This window comes from Diceros bicornis, chromosome 15 (genome assembly GCF_020826845.1).
Source record: "Diceros bicornis minor isolate mBicDic1 chromosome 15, mDicBic1.mat.cur, whole genome shotgun sequence".
Taxonomy (NCBI): Eukaryota; Metazoa; Chordata; class Mammalia; order Perissodactyla; family Rhinocerotidae; genus Diceros; species Diceros bicornis.
The window spans coordinates 11,525,918-11,550,160 of NC_080754.1; the positions used below are offsets into that span (position 1 = coordinate 11,525,918).

Consider the following 24,243-nt stretch of genomic DNA (forward strand, 5'->3'; position numbering starts at 1 on the left):
TTCAGTTGGATCATTAATTTCAGCCCTATTTGATCTCTGAGGATTCAACCAGTAGATACTCTCCCATCCTCAAGTTACATGACAGTTATATTTTTATTTCTTCGGAACTTTTACAAATTTAATAAGTGTTAAATGTCAATGTTACTTTAAATTCTCCTCTAAGCCCTAGTGTAGGTGCATATGCTTGATAGATATACTCAAGGTTAACATATTCCATATGCCATCTCTCTCCCAGCAACTCGAAGACATTATGGAGGAAATTTGCAGAGGAGAGCCCAAACTGGTATTTGAAGTGGTAACAGATCTCAAAGCCTAACTGAACCTCTGCCAGCAGTAGCCTTGTGGGCTTCCCTAATCTAGGGTCCTAATGGCTCATCCCACTTACTTTCAGGTACCCTTTCCTGGAGAGGTAGTGACAAACGTGTTGCAAGGGAAAGGTGCATAACCTAAAACTGTTGATCTAGTCTCCACTTGTGGTATGAATGTTGTGGTAACATTCTCTGTGACATAAACCTCAGAGCATCCTTTATCTCTCAGCCATTGATATTCTTAAAAACCTTAATTCTATCTTTACTTCAGCTTGAACAATCTCTGCATAAAAAATATCTTTGTGTGTACGTGGTATTTCATCCTAAAACTTCAAACATGTTCAAAGACCATCAAGTTCTTCTGTTTTGTGATTCCGTGAAAGTCTGTTCTCCCCATGTGGATGCTTTAGGATCTTAGCTATTTCCTTAAACTAACATTCGAGTAGCTGTGATGTACCAGGAACTATATGGCCCCGGGGATTCAGAAGTGAAAGCCGGGATTGCCTACATCTTTAAAGGAAGTCCCAGTTTCATCTTATTTCATAATGGATCTTATTAAATAATGATAAAAGTTGGCGTGGGCGACTTTGGGGATCCTGGGAGCAGGGCAGGGGCCTCCAACTCAGCTTCCATTGGGTAGCAGAAGGCTCACCACAGATAACTCCTGAGTACAGAAGGAAAGCAAGAAAGAGATGGGAAAGAAGAGGGGAAGAGGTCCCCAAGTGTACATTGCCCTCTCCTTTAAGTGTCTCCACATGACAGGAGGGTAAAGTGGATGTGGGGAGTAATGCCTGAAGGCTAGAAAGCTGGGCAGGGCCGTATGATAAAGAGCTTTGTGAGCCCTGCTAGGGTTTGGATGATATCCTTTGATCCAAGCAGAAGAGCCCTGTTGAAGAGTCCATTGTCTTCACGAAGTATCTTTTTGTTTACTTTGTAACTTTTGTTTCCATGCATTCAACAAATATTGACCACCTACTATGTGCAAGTGTGTAGTAGGCACAATGCCTACTATGTTGGGGCATTGTTGGGGCTACAGAGGTGAGTTAGGCACGGTCCCAAGTATCTACTACACACCTGTGCATGTGTGTGACTGAGAGAGAGAGAGAAAATACCCAATAATGATCATAACAATACATAATGTGATCGCATAAAGGCACTGCTAAGCTCTCCCCCATGGAGTTCAGGGAAGTATTTACAAAGATGTCTCTTCTCTGAAGCTGTATTTGCTAAGCTTGGGTGTTACAGCAACCAGAACTTCAATGAGAATTGTAGGAGCGGATAAACTATGACTTTGTGTAGGGTTCTGACTCTTTTTCATATAACTGTCATCACCTGCTATAACCAGCAGCACAATTTTCTTTACTACTATGTAGCAAAGTAGACAAGTTTGCTCAGGACATGGAAGTCACAGAGCAGTCCCACTGCAGGAAATTCCCTGAATCACGCTGGCGATGAAGGCTGGCACGCAGAGCGTGGAAACTAGAGTGCACCACTTCCATAGGTCAATGCTTAGCTGCTCCATTATATGATCTGTAACTAGGCATTCTGATTTCTGGACTTTCGAAATCTGCACTAATCCTAATCTGGGCGGGGTTTACATTGAAAGAAGGAGTCCTGCGTAACATCATTGGTTTCCTTAACAGGTTAAAAAGTCAAACACACTTTAGACTTCACTCTCTGACTCACTGCGTTTCATCAACCCTCTCGCTCACACCTGACTTCAACCTTTATTCCTACGGACTACTTAGCATTCAACTGAAAGATAGCAATTTCTAAGCAAGGTGAGAATTTTTTTCTAAATTGTTTTACCTAGAACTTAAAATTGGGCTTGCGTGAATCAAAAATGTGTAGTTTTACTTAACATTTTATTTTTATGTTAGGAAAAAAATTGGGAGTGCTTATTTAAATTGATTTAGTGCAAATATCTATAGTGCATATATGTAAAAAAAATGCTTAATAAAAGGTTGTCTTGAAGGATCATGCCGAAATATTTCAAATAAAAGAACTTACCAAAAATGATAAAGTGCAAAAGATGAAAGTCCTAATGTTCTGATAAGATACTGAAGGATAAATGAGAAATGTCTGTTTTGAAAAGTATTTGGGGAAATTTATGTCTGAAGGTGTATTCTTACTTATAATTACTTATAATTACTTACGTATAATTGTTCATCTAGTTACACTATAGAGACTTGTTGGCTGCCCCAAGGATACACTTTTTCCCCCTCTATGGGGAAAAAAGTGGTAGTGGTTTTCTAGAAGGATCAAATGATCTTTGACTTCTAAAATAAGAAGCTGAAGTCTGCTAGTCTCAAGGGAGAGCCATTAAGTTAATTTCATTTTTAATGCCTAAGAAAGGATTCACCAAGTTAAGATTTAATTCTCATTAAGTTCCTATTATTTGAGACTTTGGACAATGGAAAAAAAAATACTAAAAGATAGTTTAGGTTTTCTGTGTTACTGGTTCTTGACAAAGCAAACTTGAGTTGCCTCACTTCCCAGAAACTTGGAGGAAATCATTTGTGTCCAAAACAGTAAACTGATGTCATCTCCCACATTTGTAAGCATATTTCAATTAAAAGATGTAATAAAGTGTAGTGGTCAAAATCATGGTCTTCAGGGTCAAATAATCCTTGGTGTGAATACCAGCTCCACCACTGGGCAGCTGAGTATTTTTCTCTGAGTCTTAGCTTCCTAATCTGTAAAATGGGGTAGATGGGACCTCCTAGGTTTGTTGTGACGATTAAATGAAACGTATGAAAGTGCTTAGCAAGGTGCCTAGTATGTGGAAAGTGTTCAACAAATATTGATCATTATTATTTCGGAATACAGATGTAAGAGGCAATTTCCTAATCATATCATAATATGATACTGTTATATCTTATTATAATACTGAGTGTCCTAAAAGTCTGGTGGTTCTTAAAGTAAATTAAAGTCCATGGATGAGAGCTCTGCCCAGTTTCAGCGTGCGGCCCAGCAGCATGCTCTATCAGTTGGCCTGTGCTGGAGAGGGGATCAATTCCTGGCTTTAGTTTTCCTGCAGATGCTTAGAGGAGACCACAGCTGTATGAATATTTTGATCAATAACTGGGGATCCTGGGTAGCTCCTCCTTGCTGTGGTCAGTAACCAGGTCTACATTGTGTAGTAAGGCATTAAAGGTATTTTCCCTCCTGAGGCTGTCAATCAATTGGAAATTCCCAAAGACTTGTCTAGAAGTGGAAACTTTGTTCTAAACTATTACATAATAAAACCCTCTTCTTTGAGGCTTTGAATGAATCTCTGTGGCTGACTTCCAACTGCAGACATGGAAAGATTTGCCCCCACCTGGTGGGAATGAATATCTCTTCTCTGAGAAGCTCCCCAGCAGTAGCCTAGGGGCTATCAAAGCGCCCAGTTACTTCCTGACTTCTTTTAAGCTCTGAGAAGACCAAATTGCCTACTTAGGAAAAACCCCAGTGTTTCTCAACTTCTCCCAGGTGCAAGTGGCCCTTGGGTATAGACTCTCTAGGGCTCTGACCTGACTCCCCTAGAAAAGAAAACTGGGGTCCGAGTTCATTCCACTTAATTGGAGCCAAAAATAGATGTCATCCTAAAATGCCTGCTATTCTGGTTTTCTTTAACTTTGAGTTCTCCTTTCCAACACAGTACTGTCTTTCTAACATATGCACACCTTTCAGTGGTATTCGCTTGTGGTATTTGTGTGTTAGAAATCCCTCTGATTCAGCCCAAACTAAAGTTCTCAATACATATTTTAGGGCTTCTTTTACTCCATGATCTTTAAAAATATGTATTTTTCTTTCTTTTGAGATTGACCTTACCCTTGGAGGCCGCCTCTTCTCTGGATGCTCGTTTCTAGTGGGTCTTTGTGATGATGCCCTCCATTGCGTCCGTCTCTGTTGAAGCATACGATGTGGCTAGCAGGTGCAGCTTCCTGTCATCTCTCCAGTTTCAGAATTCTTCTCTGTAAAACCTGTTAAATGTCTCTTCAGAGGCTGACTTTTAAATTCTGAGTAATGGGGGTTGCTTTCCCTTTGCTCTTGATCTTGGAAGCTTGTAGTGTTTAATTGTACATCTCTCCTTGTCAGCTGTTTAGAGTTCAAACTACTAAGCCCCAACCAAGGAAATATTAAGATACAAACTGGAGATATGCAAATGTGAACTTACAGCTTTATTACCTTAGTACTTTCTGTTTCAGACAGGGTGTCTTCTCCATTGCCACCCAGCTTCTGTCCTACACACCATCTTTGACAAGTGGGATCGTTTTTATCTAATTTAACCTAGAGGAGAGGCATTGCAGAGAACACCTCTGAAGACAAAAACCTTCTTGCCTTCTTCTGTCCCATCCTCTAACTGCCTTAGCTGTAATCACTAGAATGTCCTGTCAATTATACAAAATCAATGTTGCTAAGACTGACTTGGGTAGTATTTCTATCTGTCGGGTGATAAGATTTAACACAATTTCAAATTAGGAAAGTAAGTATTTCTTCTCTTGAAAAATACCACTGTCTTATACAAAGTTCAAAACTTCATTGAACATTCTATTCCCTGTTATATCTTTAAATTTTTACTCCTTGTTTTGGGATTACCTTAGGCATATTTTTTTCTTTGAAATCTATTATAGTTAAAATGGGTCTTCCCCTCCATGCTATCCCAGCCCACTCAATCCCCACCTCGGTCTGCATTTAGAGTATTTTTAAGAACATTTTCCATATTTAAATAGACTTCCTTGATTTATGTATTCCTTGAACCATTTCATCTAATCATCTGATCTCTAAAGAATTTATACTATTTTTAAAGCTGTGCTATATTTTTTAAAAAAACCGAAAACATTTAATGATCATTTACCTACAATTATGTAAAAAATTTTTACCATCACTTTTGATATAATTGCAAAAATCCCCTCAAGGTATGTTTCTAAGTAACATAGGCAACAAGCTAAAATATTTAGCAGAGATGTCTCATTTGTTTAAAAAATTATAAATTCAAATTAATACAAGACAAAGATGCCTCTTTTTATTAGGAAAAAACTTAAAATATCTAATGTTGGTGATTTTGAGGTGTGACAAGTACTTCCAAACATGGCTAGTGCAGTGTATGTTACAAAACCCTTTTTGAAAACTATATCTTAGTAAATATAGAACATGCATAATCCTGGAGTCAATCTCAAATTCATACAACGCTAAGACACAGCATAGAAAGCATGCTGTGGGCCGGCCCCGTGGCTTAGCGGTTAAATGCGCGTGCTCCGCTACTGGCGGCCCAGGTTCGGATCCCGGGTGCGCACCGACGCACCGCTTCTCTGGCCATGCTGAGGCCGCGTCCCACATACAGCAACTAGAAGGATGTGCAGCTGTGACACACAACTATCTACCGGGGCTTTGGGGGGGAAAAAAAAAAGAGGAGGATTAGCAATGGTTAGCTCAGAGCCGGTCTTCCTCAGCAAAAAGAGGAGGATTAGCATGGATGTTAGCTCAGGGCTGATCTTCCTCACAAAAAAAAAAAAAAAAAAAAAACAGCACGCTGTTTCCTGACCTAGTAGCTTACTGGAAAGATCATCTCCTGGTGAGTATACTGGAATAGAGTTCTAAGGGCTAAGATGCTATTGGTTGTTAACTGTTTTCCTCTGAGATACATTATTTGCCTGTGGTAACTGTAGACAATAAAAATATGAATATTTTTTATTCCCAAGACTTTTACCCCTTTTGATTATAAGGCAAAAATCCTTTGGAAATTCTAAAACTCCATCTGGTAATTATTGGTAAGGGGCCTCGTTTCTGAGTTCCAAGGCTTTTATAAAAGTTAAAACTTATTGTGTATGTATTGTATGCCAGTCATTGTTCTACCCACTTTTATACACATTAATTTGTTTAATCCTCCAACCATCCAAGAGGTTTTATTCTCATTTCTGTCCAATGCCATAAACATAAGTGTAGCAACCAGGATTTGTACCCCAATGGTCTTATTCCTTATTAGTCTTTCTCAACAAGATTAATTATGATATGCTTATATCCCTTCTGTCCAGCTGTTATCAGATATGGACAGCTATGGTCTATACCAGACTCTCTCAGTTGCCATAATTATTTCTAGAGAGTTAAATGGCAGGATTAGCTTTCATCTACACAATATAGATTTAATATTTATCCATGAGTGAGAGTATATTCAACCCTTAAGGCAGGGGCACTAGCCAGTTTGAAACCCAGCATTAAACAACCAGTAAGATCAAATGGGTGTAAAGTGACTGGGTGTCAATCCACTCTGTGACTAACTCAACCCGAGTTGTCTGCGTGACTCAAGAAAATTAGCAGCTAAGTTTATCATTAACAGTGTACTTGTGTTTAAAGATAGCCTATGGCACAATCTTGAGGAATTTGATAAAGACTCCATAATTACAATTGCGAAGCAAGTTCTTTTTACATCTTGTGTTGTTTATTCTGGGCCCAGGAATTGGAAATCCTCACTCTACTTTGGCCTTCAGTTCATCCTTAGACATTCTTTGTTCTATCACTTTTAGCTTAAAGAGCCATTTTTTAGTAGGAAGATGCAAAAAGAATAAGAATTCTATTAACTGTTAAACACATGCTGAGCAGTGGAGCCCATCCTTCTCCAGCACGAGCTCCACACGTGGTTTTACAAAGTCCTCTCTCATTCTTAACTCTTCTCATTAGCCTTACCTCAAACTAGACTGTGCTAATTTTGAATTCATCCTTGATAATACCTTTCTAACTTTGGTTACTCTCTTTTCAAAACCTGAATTTAGAGAAACTTTTTCATTCACAAGGTTTTCTTTGGCTTTCTACCTCATTTGGGGGGAGGAAGGATTATTTGTGACACTGTTATTTGTATTGATTTGAGAGACTCCATCCATTGTGCCATTTTTTATTTTAGAGAGTTTCACCATGGAATGATAGTTAACTCCTTGGAAATGTTAAGAAGTTAGTCTTTTCTAGAGTCTATAGCAATGATTATCTATGGTCAATGGGTTTTTTTGCAAGTAACATGATTACCTTTTTATAAGTTTCTCCAATAAACAACCCATTTTGTTCTTCCTTTTTTCAGGAGAGTGGACTTGTACTGTGCTTAATTTAAAGACAGATAGCATGGGTATTGTGTGAGGTGGTAGTCTGAACATTAGTTTTACACTTGGTCAAACAAGGATCCTAATATCTGAGCTCATAGAGCTTTTGATGAGTAGGGGCTTTTACTGTTTATACCCACATCCTCTCTACACCATTTTTCATGAATAGTATTAGGTACATGGAGTGGATCGCTCCCTTTTGATAGTGGGCATTCAGAAATGAGTCTTTTCTAGAACTCTCTCTGGTTATAAATTCCTGGCGAAGAGACAACTCAACTCTTTTGAATTGTAAACCGATGTGTTCATAGCTTTTTTATAGCTTTGACAGGAGTGAAGTTTTTGTACTTCTTTGGGGATGGATATCCCTTTCATTACATTTGTGTATCCTAAGATAATTCAGATGCATTGTACACCTACTGTACCATTTATCTATTGTTATGTCGCAAATTGACCCAAAATGTAGTACCTTAAAACAGCAAGCAGTCAGCTCATGGTTTCTGTAGATCGAGAATGTATATACAGCTTAGATGAGTGCCCCTGGCTCAAGGCCTCTCAGGAGGCTGCAGTCAGTGTGTCAGCCAGGGCTGCAGTCTCTTCTGAAGGCTTGATAGAAGCAGAATTTACTTCCAAGTTCACACTCATGGTTGTTAGAAGGATTCAGTTCTTTATGGGCTGTTGGATGTGAAGGCCTTAGTTCCTTGCTAGTTGTGAGCAAGAGGCCTCCCTCAGTTCTGTGCCATGTGGACCTCTCCATAGGGCAGCTCACAGCAGGGCAGCTGGCTCCCCAGAACAAGAGAGCAGTGAGAGCCTAAGATGGAAATCAGTCTTTTTGTAAACTTATCCTAGAAGTGATATCTCATCACTTCTGCTGCATTCTATTTGTTGGAAGTGAGTCACTAGATCTAGCTTAGATTCAAGGGGGATGAAACTACGTAAAGGGTATGAATTCTAGGAGGCAGATTACTGGGCCCGTCCTAGAGGTTGCCTATCACACCTATCAGGTGGAGCAGGCATATGTACATATAAGTGTGTAGGTAAAGAAAAAAGAGTCTCAGTCAGCCATGGGCTTAATCTAATAACTTGTAAGAGGCCAAGCATGATACATGCCATGACAGAAGTGATGACATTGCAATGGGAGTGTAAAGGAAAGTAGTTTGGAGGAAGATCTCAGGAAGCTTTATGGAAGATGTGAGGTTTATGTGTGACTTTGAAAGATGGAAATGGCTTTGATAGGTGGATGTTGACAGAAAAGATATCCCAGGTGGAGGAAGCAGTGTGGATTAAGCACAGAGCACAGTCAGAAGACAGATAAGTGACTATGACCAGAATCCTATTGTGTATGAAGATAGGGATGAAGGGCAGACATTTTAGAATGATAGCCTGGGACCAGATTTTGTATCTTAAATTTTATTTTGATGTGTTTGTCGGTGTCAGGGGCGGGGAAAATCCCTTTTTCCCCCTTCCTGTTTTCTTATGGCTGGACTAATAATAAAATTGGTGTAAGACCAGATTAACAGGAGAAAACTCCATTTCATTGTGTACATATTGGAGATCATAGAGAAATGATGCTCGGAGATTGAACAAAGCAGGCAGTATGTATATCTTTTACACAAAGGAACAATAAATTTATGAGGAATGACAGGACAAAGAAACTTAGATTTGAATTATGTAAATAGCAAGAAATTTAAGCAGAGTTTAGGCTTGAGGTAGTAAATTAGCAAGGTTTGTTTATGCAGGCTTCTTGGCCCTGAATTCCCCAGCTCTGGTGATAAGGATGCAGGAGGAGTACCTTTCACATGGGAGATTTATTTCCTGCTTTTAGGGAAAACATAGACAGGAGAGTCAGAATCACCTTTTTGCTTCTCACATGACTTTAATTCGAAATAATCAATACGCTGTTGTGGGATATTTTGGGGTGGCTTGCCCTGGGCCCCAACATGGGCAACATGAATCTATTGGATATCTGAGGAGGAGAATAAACTGGTTAAAGCACATACCTGGGCCATATTCTCTGTCCTCCAGGACACGTGGTATGAAGTTAAGAGCAGGTGCTTTATACTTAGGCCTTGCCACTTGCTATGAATTTGGAATAAATTATTCAATTCCTTGACCCTCAATCTACTCATCTGTAAAATGGACATATTAGTATGTATTTTATAGAGTTATTGCAAGGATCCAGTAAAGGAATGTTTATAACATACTTAGCAAATTTCCTGCCACATCGCCAACACTTATTGAATGACTTCTGTTAATTACAAAGTGAACCACAGGAGAGCTCCTTGTGTGTGTGGGGTGAGGGGGTCTTTCTTATTGTGTAAGCCATCTTTGTGGGCAGCAAAAAGTGAGAGAGCTTTGTAAGATCAATTTTTTGGTTGTTGACTTTATTTACCTTATATATCTGGGTTTGAGTGCCCACTTGGAAGGCAAGGGCATCCAGAAACAACATTTCACCTAAGATGTGTGGCTGAAATGGTCACACCTGGACACGCCCAAAAGATAATTGGCTTCTCAGTCTCTGGACGATGCACACAGCCCGTGGTAGAAAGAGGATGGTCTTTGGAATGGGACCAGGTTCACTGCTTAAGTAACTTTGTGACTTTGAGCAATTTATTCACTCTCTGAACCTCCACTTCCTGATTTTAAATGGAGATCAAATAGGAACTTATATGGAGACTATTATAGCTCATAACTAATTATCCAGCCTTTTAACATCTTTTCAAAGATACATCTTCATGGAGAAGGCTCTCTTAACTCCTCATCTTTTTAAGCCTCTCTCTATAGGTGTTCTAATTGAAAAAATTTTTTCTCCTGTCTGGTTTATACTCCATTAGCCCTGCCAACTAGAGAAGAGAGGGATTTCTGGGATGGGAACATCTCTCTTACTCTTTCATAGATTTTCCTAGAGGAAATGATCTGTAATTGATGAGTTTATTATAATCATATTTTTGAATTCTGCCTACTTAGAATCTTATTTCTCCTTTTACTATTTTACCCTTTGATCAACCTCTGCCTTCCTTCCCAAGCTGAGTTGGCAATATTTTTTTAAATCCAAAACTACATTTTCCTGTGAACTTGTTCTTACCTAACTTTTTATACCAAACCTCTTCAGACTAGAAGGATGGATATCAAAAACATGCTTCTACTTCCTAGCCAATTTAAAGTCAGTGTCTGTGGAGGTTACAGCTATGAGCTGACATGTGATGTATGCAGAGCATGTAAAATGTTACCCACTTGACTAGGATGGGGGCCTTGTGGAAAAAACATAAAAGCTCAGCTGAAGGAATAGGTACAAATTATGCCTCTGAAATCTGCAGATTTCAGATCTACAGATTTGATGTGCCTCTGAAGATGTATGTGGACAGACTGTATAGTGTACAGGGGAATAATCTCTTCCCCATGTACCTTTGACTAGGGCTTGTGGTACTGTTGAAGGGAGGGGACAGATCGACGGCTTCTACAGAATCACTTCAAAGGAGTTGTCGAGAGCTTCTTGCTCTACCCAGGTAGTTCTGAGAATTCCTGTTTCTTTCCTTTTGAACACAGGAATACTTTACTGGGGATTGCTTCAAGATTAACCAGAAGGAACCCCTGTCTCACTCAATACTTCCCTCCAGCCTTCCTCAGTTTCCCTAGGAATAGTGGGTCCACACTCATATGCAAATCTTTGGGGAAGTCATTGTGACCTTTTGCTAGTTTTCCAGCCTCAGAAAGGGTACTTCCACTGTGATGAGTAATGGATAGTTGTTTCCAGAACTGGTTGTAAGCTGTGGGCATGTTGTGTGGTTTGGGAATGCTGATTATGGAAATGAGACCAGCCTTCTCTCTTTGACCTCAGGATTGTGTAGCCCATTAAAACAAAAACATCGTAGCATTTCTTAGAGAAAAACTGTCTGGATGATATCAACAGGAGCCCACTTGCTTCAGTGGCTCAAGTGTTGTTTAAATGCCAGTGACAACTGGATTCATCTCCAATTCCTGATGTACGTGGTAGAAAATAGGTGGGTGTAGGGACAGGATGTGGGGAGCTTCCCTTCTTCTACTCCTTTTAAGAGGATACATACTTAATATTCTTAATTGAAAGCACTTTTTAATTTCATCATAGAATTTAAAATAATAAACACTAAAGTTAATTGTAGGATAAATTCTTTACAGGTGTTGGTTTACCACTCATTTCATCGTTGGTTGTATTCATGCTAACTGGGAATAGCGGGCCTTTCTACCACATTTTTGTCTTTTGAGTGAAAGAGAAAACCCAAAGCCTTGTTCAATCTAGGGGTGCTGTGCCTAGCATTCTTTCCTGTTCACTTGGCTAGTCTCACTGTGAGAATCTAAATTTCTTCTAAAGTAACCACATCAGTTGCTAAACATTGCTCTTAGAGATTTACAAATTGACAAATTATGTTATAAATCTAATTACATGTGAGCTAAGCTAGCAGCTCTGTTGTTATCAAGATCAACTTGGCAACAAGGAAAAGAAACCTGTTTAGGCTTTTTTTTCCCCCAAATAAGCTCAAAATGTTAAATAGTTTTTGTAAAAAGACCCAGGAAGTATATAATAGCCTAAGTGAAAATGCGAGCATTGAGGGAATCAGGGCTTGGAAAAGACTGTTAGTGTCATTGGAGGGAGAAGGTGGTGTAGTGGAGAGGAGAAAAGAGGTGAACACTGGATGATAGGGGGTCGTGTCAGGGTAGGATGAGTTTGAGATTTCAGGGAGTTCTGAGTGATAAGGGCAGGAATCCACCTATGGAAATGAGAGGTTAAGTGGAGAAATGACTAGTTTTGGAGTTCTTGACTTTTTCCTCACACAGCTTTGGGTTTGTTAGCACATGGGCGTCGAAATCACCCAGAGTTTTGTTAACATTGAGGATGGAGAAGGAAACTGATTTTGGTGCTAGTTTTCAAAATTTATGGCAGCTGATCAGGATTTAGTAGATAATAAATGAAGGAGGAGCGTAAGAAAGCCAAGACAGATGGCCCAAACCACCACACATTTGTTGAAAAACATTTCATACCTAGCAAAGGTATAAAGAATACTGTAACCCAACCATATAAGCCCCACCCAGCTTAAAAACAGTTGACACTCCATAAGTATCCTCCTGTGTAGAAGCAAGGGTCACTTCAGAAGAAATTTCAGTTCTCACAGTGAGATCCAGAAGCGCTGAAGATACAGAAGTGATGGTTTGGAAAGAGTATTGTTGTAGAAGGAGATGGTCAGCTTTATTGGCAGATTCCAGTGTGAGAGAAGGTGCGAAAATGAGTCACCCCTTGGTAAGAAAAAGGCGAAGAAGGGGAAATGGCGCCTTTGGGAATGAAGCAGGTTTCAATGGGGCCTGGAAGGCAGCAGAAATCTAAGAAGTTTATGGGTCAAGGGCAGTTTATCGTGGAATGATGTTTTCAGAGGGCACATGGAAGAGATTTGAGAGGAGCAAGAGAATTAAGAGGCCAGGTCAGAACATGGAACCTGGGAAAGGGAATGTATGAGAAGATGCGTGTGAAATGCCAGCCTCTGCAGAGACATGAGGTGGGGAAGGAGCAGCTCAGACCTTTCAAGCACAACCTACCAGGGGGTTTCAGTGTATTTTTTTGTGTGTCTTAGCTACTACAAGCAGCTGCTTAACCAAAGATTTAGGTACAAATGATTTATTAAAACAGTGCTCCTAGGAGAAACCAGTTGGGGAGTGGGAGAAGTGAGTGTGACGGGAGGGATGAGAAAATAACCAAGATGAGCCAATGATATGCAAAACATTGTTTCCCTGGGCTTCTAGGAAACAAACTTCTCATCAAAAAGTGCTGGCTGAAGCCCCTTTTCATCGGGGTTTGGTTGTGTGTGGATGTCAGGCCTGAGACTTCTGCAGCCACTTTATTACCATGAGGAAAGCCAGGTTGTATATGGAGCAAACCCAGGGGAGGCAAAGCAGAGACATGGGACCTGGTACCATGAGTCCTGGATCATCGGCCTGAGTCTCCCATAATTATGTTTTTCAGAAAATTTCCTTTTTGTCTAAGCCAGTTTGTTCCAGAATTTTGTTGTTGTTGTTGTTATTGTTTGCAATAGAATTCTAAATTCTCAAACACTATTTTAAGAATCCTATCGTGCTTATCTAGATATGCTTTGATCTTGGGATTGAGAGTAATCAAAATGGCTAATGACATCAAATATTTAGGATTAGCTTCCAACACAGCTGAAATATTGCGTAGCTTTACAATTAAATGAAAGAAAATTTCCTTTTCCACTGGAAAGGGAAACGGAGATTATACTCCCACAAATATCTCTTCTAATTTTTGCTTTCTGGTCTTGGAGTTAGTCTTTTTAAAATTTGAGAGTGAGGAGACCTAGGCCCTTCAAGCCAATTTTCCCCATTGAACTTAGCTTTTTATTTTGTATGCAACACGACTTTATATTCTAAGTGTGCTTCATGGATTACATTTCTAATTCTTGTACATTCTTGCGCTCTTATTGTTGCGTGCTCTGACACAGTTCTGGAAGTTGTCGTTGAAGGGCTTTTTACCATCCTTTTGTCTGGCCTGTGAATTCCAGAGACGTGACAGCAGAAATAGACGATGGAATTCAAGTATACCCTTGCTGTACTTTCCCCACTGTTATTCATTTCCTTTTCTGAAGATTCCAGACACATTTGCTGTTTTCTGAGAAATTTGCTGTGTTCTCCAGCTATCTTCTTGCAGTCTGTTTTCTTAAGGTACCTCCTATTCTATGCAAAAATTCTCTCCCCATGGTTTTCTCCCACCACAACCTGAAGTCGGTTGTACTTCCCTCCTCCGCCCCCAATTATTTCAAGTCCTCTTGTCTCCTCCATCCCTATTTTCTTCCTTAGCCTAATTTGAGAGACTCCATTGCTCCTCTTTTCCTTTTGAAGTTTTGAGGGTGGCCCACTGTAGTTTGACACATTCTTGTCGCCTTTCCTTGGAAGAGTTCTACCTTGGTCTCCCTCAGCTGAGCAGCCTCAAGGTTGTCTTGCCTACCTCTCTCTTCTTGGAACCAAGCAGTGTATTTTCCTTTCCACTTCTCTCTGCCTTCTACCTTACCCTTCCTGCCATCTTTTCTCTCGTGCTTCCAAGTTGATTTAATCTCAGCGACTCATTTGCTGAGCACCTCCTATGTGAGCCGAGGTATCGGTGGGTATTCTCATTTTAGAAGAAAGTTGAGAAATGTTTGGGGTTTAGGAAATACGATGAGTAAGGATCTGATATTTGATTTCTGTGTTGCTATTTATATTTGCCATCTAATTCACGCAAGAATGCATACTTACTAGTTACATAGATCTAATTTTTCTAGTTGGGATATGAATTTTAATATGAAGAATTAATAATCTGACCTTTTTATGGTATATAAATTTAGTTAGAGGAGAGACTACCTTGTTTCATTTTCTGTTTTACTGTATGAGGAGGGTTAATTAGTCACCAGATAATAATCTGAAATATGCACTAGATTAACTAGAAACCTGTAAATATTTTACTACCCAGGCTTCCACCTACCTCCCGTCATTTTGCTGATGGTATGTTGACACATTTAACATCAATCTCAACTTACTGCCCTGCTAATTGTACTTTGATTTGTTCAAGGTACAGCTGAGGATTCCTTGATTCTGACAATCCAAGATATTCAATTCTGTTCAAGGCAGGTCACGTGCTTTTTTGAACTGGGTCTTCAGTTTTTTTATTTTCCCCAGCTCGCTCGTAGCCACTCAGCATTTTGTTGCTTCACAGCTTTTCTCAGGTCAAAAGTGGCTGCTACTTTAGTAAGTGCCGTTTCCTAGTTCTTTTTGGGGGGACCTAACTCAGAAGAGATTATGCAACAGGGTCCTGAAGTTGAAGTGAGAGGAGGTAGGAAGGAAGAGGAGAAAAGGAATTCCCTGAGGGCATTTAATAGAAATATCTCCTTCTGGTGCTCCATTTCTCTCCTAGACTGGCTCTCTCCATGGAAACAGCACACACCCACAGAAAATAAAACATCATAGGTGTTTCTGTGTAGACTGGCTGTCTCCATGAAAACAGCACACACCCACAGGATAATAAAACACCATGGAGTCAGCATTCTCTGTTGTCTTGTGCGGAGAAGTCACACTTTTTCTCTTTGCCACTGCTGCCTCTTTGTTGCTTGATTGTTTAGGCAAAAAAAGTAAAATTTTATTTCCCCTCCCCTTTTATTTGATATTCAGCTTAATGAGGATATGCCTTGATCCTGAGCATTCTGTATCAATTTGTCCTGGAACATTGGATGTTCTTTTAATCAACAATTCAATTTTGTCTTCATTTCAGAGAAATTTTCTTCTATTTATCTATGTATCAAAGGCTTGATTTGAAGGGCTCTTGACTTGAAGGGCCGATAACAATTATCCCTTTATTGCATCATCTATGTTCTACAGCTTAACACTATTGAATTGCATTCATTTCTTCTTTCATCTGAGTTATCAGAGTATGTTAAATCTTTCTATACTATGGTGTGAGATAATAGAAAATATATATATTGGTCTCTGCCCCCGTTCCTGGCAGAGAGCTCCTAAAACCCTTGTAATTTCCTAAGTGATAAGATAACTAGGAGCATGGCTTGTTCTAATATTTGGTCTTTGAGCTGCACCTGATACAGGGTTCCTGAAACCTTGTAAATTCCTAAATGATAAGAGCACTAGGAGCATCTCTTGTTCTAATGAGGCAACTCGGAGTGGGCCCCTGGATGGATCCTGGATGGGAACTGATCACCAGAAAGACCAAGCCATGACTAGAAGCTTGGAATTTTCAGCCCCATCCTCCCTTCTCTAGAGACAGGAGAGGGGCTGGAAATGGAGTTAATTGATCATGACTTTGTGATGAAGCCCCTATAAAAATCCCAAAATCATGGGGTTCGGAGAGCTTCCAAGTGTGTGAACATATCCACGTACCTGGTTGACGCACCCCAGCTCCACTGGGACAGAAGCTCCTGTGCTCAAGACCCTCCCAGACCTTGCCTTGTGTATCTCTTCATCTGGCTGTTCATCTGTGTCCCTTATCAAATCCTTTAATAAACTGGTATAGTGTTTCCCTAAGTTCTATGAGCCACTCTAGCAAATAGTCAAATCCAAGGGGAGGAGGTCATGGGAACCTCCAATTTACAACCAAGTCGAACAGAAGTTGTGGATAATCTGGGGACCTACACTTGCAATTGGCATCTGAAGTGGGGAGCAGTCTCCTGGGACTATCCAGGTAGATAGTGTCAGAATTGAGTTAAATTGTAGGACACTCAGCTGGTGTCACAGGATTGCTTAGTAGGGGAAAAAACCCACACGTTTGGTGACCACAAGTGTCAGAAGTGAAGTCTTCTTTGTGAGTAGTAAAGGAGACACATAGAAGGAAAACTGTAGGTTTTTGAAAAAAATATATGGGGCCGGTCCCGTGGCTTAGCGGTTAAGTGCGTGTGCTCCGCTACTGGCAACCTGGGTTCGGATCCTGGGCGTGCACCGACGCACTGCTTCTCCCGCCATGCTGAGGCCGCGTCCCACATACAGCAACTAGAAGGATGTGCAACTATGACATACAACTATCTACTGGGGCTTTGGGGAATAAAAAAAAGGAGGAGGATTGGCAATAGATGTTAGCTCAGAGCCGGTCTTCCTCAGCAAAAAGAGGAAGATTAGCATGGATGTTAGCTCAGGGCTGATCTTCCTCACAAAAAAAAATAATAATAATAAAATATATGGTCATTGGTGGCTTTCAGTAGTATTTCTTCTGTACTTAGCTAGCTCTATATTGTTATTCTCTCTAGAAATTTTAATGCCTTTTTTTTTCCTTAGATCTGCAATTTCATTTTCTTCTTATTCTTTCATTTATCTTGTTTTTGTCTACTTGTTTTATTGTATACATGTTCTGGGCATTATCTTCTAGAATGGACTTAATATAAGTGAAGGCTTTCTTTCTGTTCTCTGAACCGTTTTATTCTAGGTTGGGTTTTATTTTATTTTTTAGTCATTTGCATGTTATTCCTGCACCCTCACCCTTTTTTGGACTATGGTATATATTGCGTATTTAGTGTGTCATTTCTTTATTTTGCTCAGTTAGTGACTAAACAGTCAAACTGCTCTGACATAGTATGTGTGATGGGTTCTTGATTTTTTTTCCTGTTGTATCTGAGACCTAGGACCACTATTACAACCACTAGTGCCACCACCTCACATCAAGGAACTCTTTGAGGTCTGGGTATTTTGTATTCTATTCTCATTTTCTTAGCCTGAGTTATTGGCCAGGGGTAGACATTAAGCTGTGTGCAGTTTTTGTTAGACAACTGGGCTGAAGAGTTTTTTTTTTAAATCTGTTAAGAATTCCATTCCAGTGTTACACCAGTTAGTTGGTGTCTGTCTGTGTGTGTGTGTGTGTGTGTGTGTGTGTGTGTGTGTGTGTTTCTAAGAGGGAATACGTCAGGGGGCTTTGGATGATTGCTCTCAGTTCAAGGTACAGTTGTGTTAGCTGTACTTCCACTGTAGAGTCAACTCTATTATTTACGTTCCTGTTTCTTTCCTACTACTCCCCAGTGAAGAAAAAAAGGAGAAAAATGATTTCTTTCCAAATTTGGGTATTATATTAGTTTCCTAAGGCTCCCATAACAAATTACCACAAACATGGTGGCTTAAAACAACAAAAACTTGGGGCCAGCCCGGTGGCGCAAGCGGTTAAGTGCATGCGCTCTGCTGCGGTGGCCCCGGGTTCACCGGTTTGGATCCCGGGTGCACCGACGCACTGCTTGTCAAGCCATGCTGTGGTGGCATCCCATATAAAGTGGAGGAAGATGGGCACGGATGTTAGCCCAGGGCCTGTCTTCCTCAGCAAAAAAAAAAAAAGAGGAGGATTGGCAGATGTTAGCACAGGGCTGATCTTCCTCACAAATAAAAAAAAAAAACTTATTCTCTCAGAGTTCTGAAGGCTAGAAGTCTGAAATCAGGGTGTCAGCAAGGCCATACTGCCTTCGAAGGCTCTAGGGGAGTATTCTTCCTTGTCTCTTCCAGCTTCTGGTGACTGCTTGCATTTCTTGACTTTCGGCAGCATCACTTCAGTCTCTGCCTCCTTCTCATGGCCTTCCTGTGTGTCCTTTCCTGTCTCTCATTGGACTTAGGGTACAGCCTAATCCGGTGAGATTTTGTCTTGATCCTTACCTTAATTACATCTGCAAAGACTCTATTTCCAAATAAGCTCACCTTCTGGGCTCTAGGTAGACATGAATTTTGGGGAGACACTAGTCAACCCACTATGGGTATATTAGGAAGAACTTTCGAGATTTTGTCAACACACCCACAAATCTCCTGGGTCACTGAGGGTTGGCTGTACCCCTCTACTAAGCCCATAGCTCATGTCCTGCAGACCTCTAATCTCTCTAAATCTGGTAAATTGCTCCTTCAGCCCAGGGTAATAAGCACTCTCTTCCCTGATGCTAGCCTTGGGGGTGCAGTTTCATCCTTGTTAGTTTCCTTTAACTCTGCCCATTGCTTTGTAAATAACCACATTAGTAAACTATTCTTGAATACCTCAATTTATTGGCCTATTTGCTGCTCAGTTCCTGCCTGATTCTGCATCCTTACCTTATATCTGATTTTAAAGGGAGTATTTCTATTTCCCCATTGAAGACTATATTTGTTATAGGTTTTTCAAGTATATGCTTTATCATATTTAAAAAAAGTCTTTTGCTCATTTAATGAGTTTTTAAGATTATTTTGCATATTATCAATTTTTTCTTCATTTATTCAGATGGTTGGCTTTTCAGTTTTAATCTGTTTTATGTGTTGTCTTAACCTGGGTTCTCTAGGAAACAGAACCTGAAGCAAGGATTAAAATGCTAGTGTTTTATTTGGGAGGCGCAAACCCAGAACAGTGAGAGAGAAGGAAAATGGAAGTGAGGCAAGGGAAGGTGGGGAGCTTTGTGTAGGGATGGATTAGCATGCTGGCTACTGCTTCATGAGTAGCCAAAGCAACCCAGCAGTTCTCTTGGTAGCTGCATTTGCTCGGCATCAGGGGCTTTTCTGAACAGGCTGTATAGAGAACTGTGTCTCCAAGCAGTACATGGGAGGAAGGAAGGGGAAGGGGAATTCGTCTGTCCATATCTGTTTCCTTTTGGTTGAAGTTTACCCCACAGGAAGTAAACGATCCTATATATCCAAGTTTCTTCATCTAGTCCCTTTGATGGCAGCTCAGAATACCAGGTTCTATGCCCTGCAGTATGGTGTTTCCTTCAAGTGCCGAGGTATGAGATGTCAGACACTCCAGGTATATGGCTGGTTGGCTCAGTTCTGCAGTGGTGGCCAAAAGGGAGGGTCTGGTACTAATCAGGGCAAATGACTAATAAGGTCCTAACAGTGATGGTAAGGTCTGTGAAGCATTTGAGCCAAGGGAATCTGAACACACACACAGATTTGGGTCCAACATGTGTGGTAAGTCACATTTATAGGTCTTTCTAATGTTAAACCTTTGGATTCCTGGAGAAAATCCAACTTGGTCACTGTGGCAGCCATGAAAATGTAGGGCTCAGATCTCCTGCTATGCAGAGTAGAGTTGATTGACAGCCTCAGTTGCTGCCCTCTGGATTAACCACCACCTTCGTGTTACGGCCATGCTTACCCAGGCCATGGGTGATCTCACCTGATGCTCAGCCATTATTTACTCAGCCGATGATTGAGCACAGTGGTGATGCTAATGCAGGCTCATTCCTGAGAGTCTCGGGCATCCTCTGATGGGTGCCTGGCTGAAGGATTCCCCAAGGGTCTTGCCAAAACCTTCTTAGAACTGCACTGCAGTCTGAGGCTCTTTCTATTCCATTTCCTCCTTTCTGACTTCTGTTTCCTCACCTTTATCCTTCACAGGAGTTTCCCCTCAATAAATCTCTTGCACATATTATCCCATCTTGGTGTCTGCTTCTTGGAGGACATGATTAGCACAGTCATGGTATATTATCTGTTTAAACATTGCTAGACTTGGTTTACTAACATTTTGTCTAGATTATTGTATCTACTCTCCTGAGTGAAATTTTGTCCTCACGTTATCTTTGCCTGGTTTTAATACCAAGGTGACACTGTCCTTAGAATTTGGTAGAATTCATCTAGAAAACCATCTGGGCCCGCTGAGTGTGTGTGTGTGTGTGTGTCTGTGTAGGAAAGTTTTTAACTATTATTTAGTCTGTTTAATGATTATAGGATTCTTTAAGCTTTCTATTTTTTGTGTGTGTGTGACAGTTTTGTAAAGAAAAGATTCCCAGAAAACTGTTTCAAATCCATTTGCATAAAGTTGCTGATATTATCTTTTCAAATCTCTGCTTTATTTATAGTTATGCCACGTTTTTCATAGTAACACTTTTTCTCATTTAATTTTGCCAGAAGTTTGTTTATTGTTAATTTTATTAGTCTTGTCAATTTTTTGACTTTAACCTTTTCTATTGTCTATATAATTTCTATTTCATTTATTTCCATTATATTTTCCTGTTATTTTCTTTGTTGTTTTATTTTTCTAACTTCTTAGATTTTACCCTTATTTCATAAATTTTCAACATTTCATTTTAATATCAGTGTTTATGACTATAAATTTTCTTTAAAGGACTGCTTTTATTGCATTCTACGTTTGCATATGTTGTATTTTTAAATTTGTTTTTTTAAATTAAAAAAATAATTTTAGAGTTACAGAAAAGTCGCAAGAATATTACAGAGAGTTCCTGCTTACTTTCATCCAACTTTCCCTATGTCGACATCTTATATAACTGTGGTTCATTTGTCAAAACTAAGAAATTAGCAGTGGTAAAATACTGTTAACTAAACTACAGATTTTATTTGAATTTCATCAGTTTTTCCATGGTTTTTATTTTATATCCCAACCAACCCAGGATACCACATTGCATTCAGTGGTTATATCTCCTTAATCTTCTCTAATCTGCAACGGTTTCTCAGTCTTTCCTTGTTTTTGTGACCTTGACAGTTTTGAGGTGTAATGATCAGACTTTTGCTGACTCTCTCAATTTGGCTTTGTCTGTTGTTTCTCTCCTAATTAGATTGGGGTTGTGGGTTTTGTGGCAGAATACTACACAAGTGAAAAACCTTTCTCATCATATTAAGGGTACATGACATATGTTAACCTTGATCACTTGGTTTAGGTGATGTCTGCCTGGTTTTTTCACTGTGAAGTTACTATTTTCCCCCTTTCCATACCTTATTTGTTAGAACTGAGTGACTTAAGTCCAGCTCACACTCAAAGGGAGGGGAATTAAGCTCCACCTTTTGGAGGGGGGTGGTATGTACTATATATTCTTTGCAATTCTTTGGTAAGGAAAAAAGTTATTTATTCAACTATTTATATCAGTATGGACATATGGATTTTTTTGGGGGGAGGGCGCTTTATAATCCCATATTATAAATTATTTTGCTGCTTAAAATTTCCAGCTTTGGCCATCAAGGGCTCTTTGAGGTCAATGCCTGCGTCCTTTTGATGTACCCCCACTTCTTTTCTTTAATTAGTGCTTTCTTTCCCCTCTCTATCACTTCCCAAATGTTTTCCCATACCATTCATATTTACTTAGACTAGAGCAAATATATTTTTCAAGAGATAAATTCTAGGCTAAATTAATAAAAGATATTATTTTATCCCCAGTTTGATATTTATTCATAGAAAGAAATGTCTTACATGGATAAAAAGCAGTTTATATATTAAATTGCTTTTAGGGGAAAAAATATCTGAAGAATGCAAAATTTGTCAAAAGTGTCAGTTAATACCCTTGTGTTACTTTCATCAATCATATTCTGTTGGAGTTAATGGCATATTGTTCCCCTTACTTGGAAAAAATCAGCTGGCTTAATTGTTAATTTTTTTGAAATTTCTTGGCAAGTCAGAGTAATTCATTTGGATTATCGAGAGAAATTTTATAGTACAGTGGTCTGAATTCTGATTCTCAAAAGTTGTTAATCACTGTGAATTAACTGCATCCCAGATCCATACTGGCAGTGAGAATGAATTTGCCTTTGAGCTCTGATTAGGGATTTGATTTCTCATCTCAGCAGATAGGGAACTGGATGCCCCTCTGGTGCATCTCAAAATTTGATTTGAGAGCTTGAGAGACCATTTAAAATTTGGATTTGGGGAAAATGGGAGTACTTCGTATACTATATTCTAAATATTTGACTCTATGTCATTTGCCCTGGTATATGAGTTCCCTGAAGGCAGAAACATTTTTTTTAATGCAACATTTACCAGGCATATTCAGTGATCATTTATTTTAACAAATGAAGTTTTGGCAACTGTGTGCTAATATGCCCACACATAAATATTATTTCTTGCATAAGATTTTATTCACCAAAATGCGGTATGGATTTGGTCGAGGGTTATAGCTTATAGATCTTCCAGGTTGTTTTAAAGACATATAGAGTTGAGAACACTTACAGAATTCTACTATTTATTTTCCTCAGTTTACTAAATGGAAATGAGTGTGCATGTCTGCATGTAGTATATATACTTGGAAAATTGCTCCACTCATAGCAAACCTGTGTATATATGTTTTTTCAGCTACTTAATTTGCAAGTGGTAGAGAACAAGACCTGGGACTCTTGTCTTTCCATGTTTCCTAATAAGCCTGTAATCACTTCATTAAGCCCCTAGGGGCAGCCATCTTTTAAACTCTCTGTTGAGTAGTCCTGGCACAAGTACTGACAAATAATTAAGACACATGTGATTGTGCCCACTAAATTTGGACCTCTGGTTAATGCTTAATTATATTATTTAGCGTATGGTGAAACATTTCAGATGATGACTAATATTTTGAAAATGTCAAGTAATATCTAATATTAAGTATTGTTTACTCAGATATATGAAGGAGAAAATGGAAATTCAAGCAAAGGGAAGGTTCTGCCAAGTCAACCTGTGCCAAAACTATTAACAGAATGGAACTCATTCTTACTGTTACCTTCAAAATACTCCAACTTTTTCTTTCCCTTTGCCTCGATTTAATTTGGAGTTGGGAATGGGCACCAGGAGGAGCTTTCAATGTTGGTCTCTTCCACAGTTTGAGAAGTAGGGACCGAGCTAGAACAACACGTGGTATACATCTGATGGCATTAACTAAGACCCGGCATGAATTTCATTACTTCTTTTTTGATCTACAGAGATGTGTGTGTCCCCAAATTAGTTTATTCTAGATAATGGCAGAGAGAATGGAGGACATATGGCTGCTTCGGTGTGCATACAACTCGGTTGGTATGAACAGAAGTGTGCAGATGTACTGCCGCTGCTGCCAGTCACCTGATACTGGCTCTCATTTTCTTTTTGCACTTCCCCTGTCATCACCAGGAGGTTCAGTTCCATGGCCCCTTTTCCCTCTGGCTTCTGGATATGTTTGGCCAGTAGGAAGCACAGGCAGAAAACTGGAGGGGAGGGGAGAAGCCAGGTTATTCCCCCCATCTTTACTTCCTGAGGTGTCTCCTCTGCATCCTCTGAGGGGTTCTAGCTCCCCTCCAGACAGTCCTGACTGCTAACATCACCTTCCATTGTCCCTCCAGCCCTAGGGGTTGTAGCAGCTTCTTGTTACTGTTAATCATTGGATTGCCTCATTTGTGGCTGTTGTTCCCCAACTCTCCCATCACTCATGTGGCCAATTTCCTGTAATTAATTTCTCCTTTATGAAAGACTTATGGTTGTTGCTGTTTCCTGGCTGGACCTTGCAGACTACTAGCTATGTCAATGGACAGGCATCAGTAAGAACAGTAGCCCCATTGATGTTCTGCCTAGATCCTGTTTTCTGGGCAGGTGCACCCAACATCCAGCTGCTATGAGTGTTGGCTACTAATGGCTCATGGATGCATTCTTCTCCAGAGAATTGCCCTTGCCCAAAGACGCCTGGGAGACTATGCTCTCT

General features: G+C 39.9%; 1 protein-coding gene across 1 annotated transcript in view; it reads left to right on the top strand.

The window, feature by feature from the left end:
* Positions 1–1,977: 1,977 nt before the first annotated feature.
* HHLA2 (HHLA2 member of B7 family) overlaps positions 1,978–24,243 on the top strand; it is a 67,938-nt gene continuing 45,672 nt past the window's right edge. The window contains exon 1 of the mRNA XM_058556513.1: positions 1,978–2,089. The gene's annotated coding sequence lies outside the window, so the exon portion shown is untranslated. The remainder of the gene's footprint in view (positions 2,090–24,243) is intronic.